Source organism: Poromitra crassiceps (genome assembly GCF_964638095.1).
Source record: "Poromitra crassiceps genome assembly, chromosome: 13".
Lineage (NCBI taxonomy): Eukaryota > Metazoa > Chordata > Actinopteri > Beryciformes > Melamphaidae > Poromitra > Poromitra crassiceps.
The window spans coordinates 38,226,373-38,233,628 of record NC_139644.1 but is presented as its reverse complement, the minus strand read 5'-3'; the positions used below and the strand labels follow the sequence as shown (position 1 = coordinate 38,233,628).

General features: G+C 46.4%; 1 pseudogene across 1 annotated transcript; it reads right to left on the bottom strand.

Annotated features, from left to right (window-relative positions):
• Positions 1-3,182: 3,182 nt before the first annotated feature.
• On the bottom strand, positions 3,183-4,853 carry LOC310787464 (cytosolic purine 5'-nucleotidase pseudogene; annotated as a pseudogene). Its single transcript has one exon. The product of its transcript is annotated as a cytosolic purine 5'-nucleotidase pseudogene (transcript).
• Positions 4,854-7,256: the final 2,403 nt, after the last annotated feature.

Below are 7,256 nucleotides of genomic sequence, written 5' to 3'. Positions count from 1 at the left end.
AGGTCTTCTTGTTTAAGTTTTTTATAATACAGTATCTTCACTGTAGCTTTAAAAATGAGCCCGCAGCAGCCTCTGAAAGACAGTAATGTCACCCACAGATGCCACCACCCTCAGGATTTTGGGGTGGCACCTGGGGTGGCCAATTTGATTTCGGGGGTGGCCAGTGCCAGTGCCACCCCTGTCCACTCCCCATAGTAACGCATCGATATCCACATTGACGGTGTCACTGGCTACTCTATAAGAGAAAACATCGCAGATCCTGCTTTTTTATTTTAAATTTTAGTTAGTGAAATCAACAACCCAGCACAACTCTTCGGCATATGATATCGATATGATGTGTTGGCGTTCTGGTCAGGCGCTGTGGACCCAATGAGGAAATGCTTGCTACTGTAGTTGCCGATCTGCCCCCAGGGCCAGGGCAGAGTGTGTGTATCTGGCAGACAGGCACCACGCTGGGTATCAGGCATGGCAGCGCATCGACATTTCTCAAAACTGCACATCGTATCATGTCATTGGTGAGCTCTGTAACTCACCCATCAGCAGCTCTGTAACTCACCCATCAGCAGCTCTGTAACTCACCCATCAGCAGCTCTGTAACTCACCCATCAGCAGCTCTGTAACTCACCCATCAGCAGCTCTGTAACTCACCCATCAGCAGCTCTGTAACTCACCCATCAGCAGCTCTGTAACTCACCCATCAGCAGCCACGGACAGCGACATGAAGGGACTCACAGGCCAGTGAGTGAATCAATCAACCACACAAGCGCTGTGGCTGAGGGGGGAGGAGTCAGGGAACAGACACACAGACGGACGGACGGACAGACAGACGGAGCACACACCCGACCGATCACATGATCTCCGCCGGGCGGAGATAATAACTACTCTCTAATCCTCTTACACTGTTATGTATTATGTAATGTTGCTGTTGCATTCTGGTCTACTGAGGCTAGTGTCGGTGGAGAAATTGCTCTGATGATGATTGTTCAATGTCATTTTCATTGACATTGATTGTTCAATGGCCCAATTCCAATCCGCCCCCTAAACACTCAAGCCCTGAACCCTCAGTCCCTCTAATGGCCGCCATCTGAAAGTGGTTGAGTCATCAAGTGTGGAAGGGATCCACATTGGATAAATAAGAGGATTGGGACAGCAGAGCCCTTTGCACTTGACAAGATGATGTTGACTCTGGCACGTTTGGGGTTCGCTATATATTGTTTATTGTCAAGACGCTTTGAGGAATAGACTCCCTGATGAGTCTGTTCTCATCCAGGCTCTGGACAACAGGTCATTTAAAAAATAAATGTAGCCTACTGCAAAATCTGCAATCTGCAACATGTGTAATTATAATTCAAATAAGCATAATAATGACATGTCACCCAACATTATACACAATGTCAATACTGTACAATAGCCTACAGATTCGGTAAAACTATTTCTCATTCATCAAAAAAGTTGTGGATTGCAATTGTGAAATGATCGATGATTATTCTAGGATTGTGTAAAATAACTACTTGCATTCCTCTGATATAATATTTTTGTCTAATCTGAAATCCCTATTAATGTAATGTTTCATTGTCAATTAAGGCATTCCAGCGCACTCGCAAACACCCCGTTCGTTTCGCGCGTGTGTTGTTTTCTTTTTTTGACAGATATTTGCAGCCTTCCCCGTTTTATACGTCACAACGCTATGCATTGTGGGCAATTCCCTTTCCGTAAGTGGCCATAGCTGCTCCCTTACGGTAAGGGGGCAGAAAGGGCTCACTCTGAGCCCTCATTCACTTTGCGATTTCACTGTGGGACATCCCTAAACCCTCACTCCCTTCACGTTAACGCGCCTCTAAGGGCTTGAGGCAGTAAGGGGGCGGATTGGAATTGGGCCCTAGTCTCTTGGTGCAAAATGGCGGCTCTAGAAAGAAGCCCTTGTTTTCCTTGAGGTTTCCCTCACTTCATCAGTGTGAGAGGTATGCTTCAAGTGGAAGCAGCAGGGCAGTGAACAGGGATTTTTGCTGCTAAACTTAGAGACGCAATTATGATTTTTTTTCTCCTGAAACATAATCTCTACTGTAGCTAGGTAAAAATAAATATTTGCGGGCGGGTCCGGCTAGTGTAGCAGTAGATTCCCTGCCTACCAACACAAGGGCCACAGGTTCGTATCCACGTGTTACATGTTGGTCGGGCGTCCATCCATACAGGCACGATTGGCTGTGCCTGAGGGTGGGAATGGGGGTATGTGTACTCGTTGCTGCACTAGCGCCTCCTCTGGTCGGCCTGGTCGGTGTGGAAGGGAACTGGTGTGAATAGCGTGATCCTCCCACTTGCTACGTTGTACTGGTGAAGCTCTCCCTGTCAGGTGAAAAGAAGCGGCTGGCTACTGCGCATGTGTCGGAGGAAGCATGGTGCTAGTCTCGGCTCTCCCCAGATCGGCAGAGGGTGGAGCAGCGACCGGGGCAGCCAATAGGGTAGCATGGGGATAAATTGGTCGTTTTATTGGGGAGAAAATGGGGGGAAATCAGAAAGATTTATAAAAAAAAACATATTTGCCTTTCTCTATAATATACAGCGGATCAATCAACAAACAGTGTAGCCTCTATGTGCGCAAGGTAACTCTTCCCTCTGTTTCTGTCCAGTTCCCTTTCTGAACACTATAACTTGAAGTAATTCTCTCTTACTTCTAATTATAACTAATGGATGCAACTGCAAGGGTTGTAGTCAAGACCACTTAAGTCGAGTCCAAGGTACCTTAGAGACGGTCCAGTCAAGGGTCCAAAGGGAGATCAACTCAAGACTGGACAAGAGCAATTTGAAGACCAAAATAGGCAATAAACACTATACATGTTTTTCCAAATGTAAAAAGAATAACACTTGTCACAAGTCTTTTAGGGATCAACAGACACTCGTCACCCTTCAACCTTAACTAATCAATGCATAGAAGTTGAATTGTTTGTAGTGTTGGGGAGAAAACAAGCCAAACATAATAAAATTACCCACTTTTGTTTACTTTTAGACAGGGGCGAGAAAAGGTTGAGTCAACGTCCAGAAGCGGGTGAGACCAAGTCCAAGACATCAAACGCGTGATATGGAGACACAGTCCTGCAGCCCTGGCAATCACTATTTCAGGGAAAAGCACAAAAAAACTTCTGTTCCTCTCCATCTACTTCCCTTCCCGACTCCATGGACTCCACCTACTCCTCTTCGTCGTCGTCCTCGTCGTGGCAGTGGGTGATCTCCTGGGGGGTCTGGGGGAAGAGGTGGGGCAGCTGGGTCTCGCTGATGGAGCGGGTCAGCTGGTGGCGCTTGCACTCGAACTCCTTGAGGTCGGCGTCGTAGCGGTTCCGTGTGGCCAGCGGCGACTCTGTGTCGTTGATGTTGACGTGCATGTGCTCTACTGTCGACTCGTGGGGCATCAGTACGTGTGCGGCTCTGAAGAGGTAGCTGAAGGGGTAGTAGAGCAGGTTGATGAAGGAGGCGGCGTACAGGTCGGCGTAGCGCATCACCTGGGAGGCAAACAGCGTCTGCCTGGACCCGCTGCGGAACAGACTGCCCATCATGCCGTAACACATGTCCATGTCGTGGGTCACTTCCTTGATCCTTCTCTGCTGTGAGCTGATATCTGGCCTCTCATTGCTGCTGCTGTCCAGATGCTTGTAGAGGTCTTCTAGGAAGCAATCCAGAGACTGAAGTTCGTCAAATAAGGAGCTCTTGTCGGTCCAGACATGAAGCTCTTGGGCCAGCTCGGGTATGACCAGGAAGGTCCTCCAGCCTTGACGCTTCTTGGATTTGAGAATGTCGCCGAAAATGTGGTCCCCAATGTAGACAATGTCCTTGCCCTTGGCCCCCAGCAAGTCACACACAATGTCAGAGGACCCTCCCGAGTACACAATACCACGTTGTAGGGGTCCAGTATATATACCGATCTTCAGCCGGCCTGTGGTAGTGTCGACCTTCCGCAACAATGTTCCCTCTCCGAAGAAAACAGGTTTGTGGGCGTCCACCAGAATCAGGTCAAAGTAGGACTTCCACGGCCTGTGGGGTGCACCTGCCTTTGGGCCATGAGGAAAGTCAAACAGGTAGGTCATAATTTTCTCTGTGTATTTGTAATCACTGTTGGTGGCCAGGAAGACTTTGGTGACTTCATTCATACGGCTGAGGAGAAGAGGAATCTTTGGATCCTTTACCACATACTTCTCCAGGTTTTCGACCGTCTTCTCCTTTATGGATCCCTTAAAATGAACCCAGTCCACGGCATCACGGACATCCTGGAACATGCTCTTGTAGGACATGAAGAGGTCGCCATTCTTGAAGCCCATCTCACAACTTGAGTATGTAGAGCAGTTGCTGAAGAAATCAACCAGGCAAGCAAAGAGGTAGGTTTCAGGTAGGTTGAAGAGTGTGTTGAGGATGTAGAAGCGGTCTGTATCTTCACGCTGGATAAACTTGTTGGGGTACATCTGCCTAATCTGAGGCCCTCTCATGAAGTTGAACCCGTGTGCACAGACCAGGATGTTCCCAAAGGTGTCTACCTTGAGCAGGTTGCCATACATTGTGTCAAACACCAGGCCTCTGGTGGGGAAGGATGGGTCGTAAACAAAGTTGAGCAGTTCCTGTGGATATCCAATGGTCACCAGGCGCTCCACGGTCAGGTCAAAGCCTAATGACTCATACTCAGGAGATTTATACACTGCAAGAGTGTAATCCATATCAAAACCAAAACACTTGATCTTCTCCATGGCCAAGCTTCTGTTGACAAAAACTCTGTGGTGAGCTTCACGTCGATATTTCTTCATCGCCACACCGTCCATGTTGGCTGGGAGGTCAGCGTAGTTCTGTAAGCGGTCACTCCATGAAGTAGTCATCTTGAACTGTTAGAAATGTTTCCTCTATTTATCTTAGTTGTTGGTCACAATTGCTCAACATTGCATCACTGATGACATCACTCACTGATGACATCACAATGATGCCACAATGTCTACATCATCAGTGATGTAACAATTGCCCGAGTGTAACCATAAAACCACGATTATGTCACTGATGAGGTCATAGACCATGATGTCACAATGCCTATGACATCATCAGTGACATCACAATTGCTTGAGTCAGAGCAATCTAGTAAGAGAGTGGCATCAGCGGAGGTCCAAAATGCATGACTCAGTATCCAATGAATAGCCAGGATAGGGCTCGCGCTACGTTTGAATGCTAAAATAAAGCTGATAATAAATATACAATTTGATTCTTTAAACATCTGACCCTTTCAAAGTACATCACAAACTGTCCCTTTTGCTGCAACTCGACAGTGCCGCTTAATTCAGAACCTTACTTCCGGGAACTCGAGAGTAAAAAACTGGCCCATTGTGGTGAATGGAGATGTCACAACTTATATACACGGCTCTGGCTTGAGTGTAACCAAAAATGTGACCACCAAGTTTGATTGATGAAAACGAAGCAGCACATTCAGTTTCCTCTATTTAATAAAATCCTGAATGTGTCATCATAAACCTGAAGAGATGAACAGTCAATCTGTTAATAAATCAACCAATAATAACACAACAGGTGAAGTGGGTGACCGAGCTGCAGTCATAGCCCGAGCACTGAGAGATTTCACACCTCAGCTGCTGTGTAGAAATTATCTGACTGATAGGAGTTACTGGGAGGCTGAGGGAAGAGGAATCAGTAGGAAAGGAGCGTGTGCTGAGCTTGGGGGGAATGAAAAGTCCTGGAGTTCTGCACTGATAAAGGTTACAAAGCCTGGCACAATGACAGAGCAGTCATACCCTCCATTCGCCTCTGTCTCTAACAGAGTAACAGTGTATCTGGACAGGCCTGCTGGCTCTCTGTCCTTCTACACCAGGCTTTTTCAAAGTGTAGCAGAGTGCACCGCTCATAGACGGATTATGACTTCACGGGCCCCTGGGCCTGCCCCCCTCACGCCCCCCCCCCCCCCCCCCTCACAGCGCAAAAAATAAATAAAATGCCCAATTTTTTTTTATCCAGAATGCAACTCGGGCAAGTTATCAGATATCTGCACTGATTGCAAAGGGTGGACACGCTTTTTCATGTGGTGACTTTGTGAAACAGTGTCTGAATGTGGATGCGGATACTGGGTTCACTCCTGAGATTGCATCCCTGCAAATTGTCATGGCAAATTGTTTACAATAAACAACAATAAAGCTGATTTTCAAAGTACCTTGAGGATTTTTCAAGTTGTGAATTAAGTCAAATTTCTCTGATTACAAAGGTGGAAAATACAACTGTTTTAACTGGGTGTTTACTGATTAAATGTTTAAGCTCCCCACAAATGCAGATGTTTTTTTTTTTATATATATAACCAATTGCAAATTATTACAATTACCAAACAGATAAAAAGTAGATTATTATATTGAAATGTTATTTTAGATTTAGAATGTTAATTTTCTATAAAACACAATACATTTTAATGTAATTCCACAATGTTTATTTTTGGCCCTCGGCCCTCCACCCAGATTGAGTTTTGGCCCTTCATGGGAAAGAATTTGGGCACCCCTGAGCTAGAGTCTCTTCGCAGGCCGCCTGCGAAGTGAGCTCAGGGGCCCATAAGCTAGAGTCTCAGCTGCGAAGTGAGCTCAGGGGGCCCATAAGCTAGAGTCTCAGCTGCGAAGTGAGCTCAGGGGCCCCATCAGTTAGAGTCTCTTCGCAGGCCGCCTGGGCCTGGGCCCGGTATGCCCGTTCAGTAATACAGCCCTGGCACCGCTGAGAGAACATGTAGACAGCTGCGCACCCCATATATTCCACTCAGGCATAAAAATGAGTTACAAAAATGTAAACATCTTCAAACATCTTCGACTTCTTGTTTCAAACATCATCATCACTGCGCACCACTGCTTTTCATAGCTGTCTCACCCATTGTGCGTAAATCCTTATTATGTGTGCGCTCATCAATATGACACTCCCAAATTAAATCATTCAAAGCCTTGAGTATTTTACTAAGTATATACTTTCAGTTTGTTCAATTGTACAATGCCAGTGATGATGTCATAATGTATGATAATGTTATCATTGATGATTCCACTGATGATGTCATACACTCACTACTAGTGATATCAGTGTTGAAGGTTGGTGATTTCACTTATGTCATGTTCGGGGGCTATAAGAGTAGGCTCTGCCAGCTCTCCGTGTTCGATCGTAAATTCCGTTTAGCCTACGTCTAGTCTTTACTCTTCCCTGCAAGCTTACCTGTTGCCAGTTCCGGTTTACCAAGTGTCTAGGCCGTCAAGTGTCTGCGC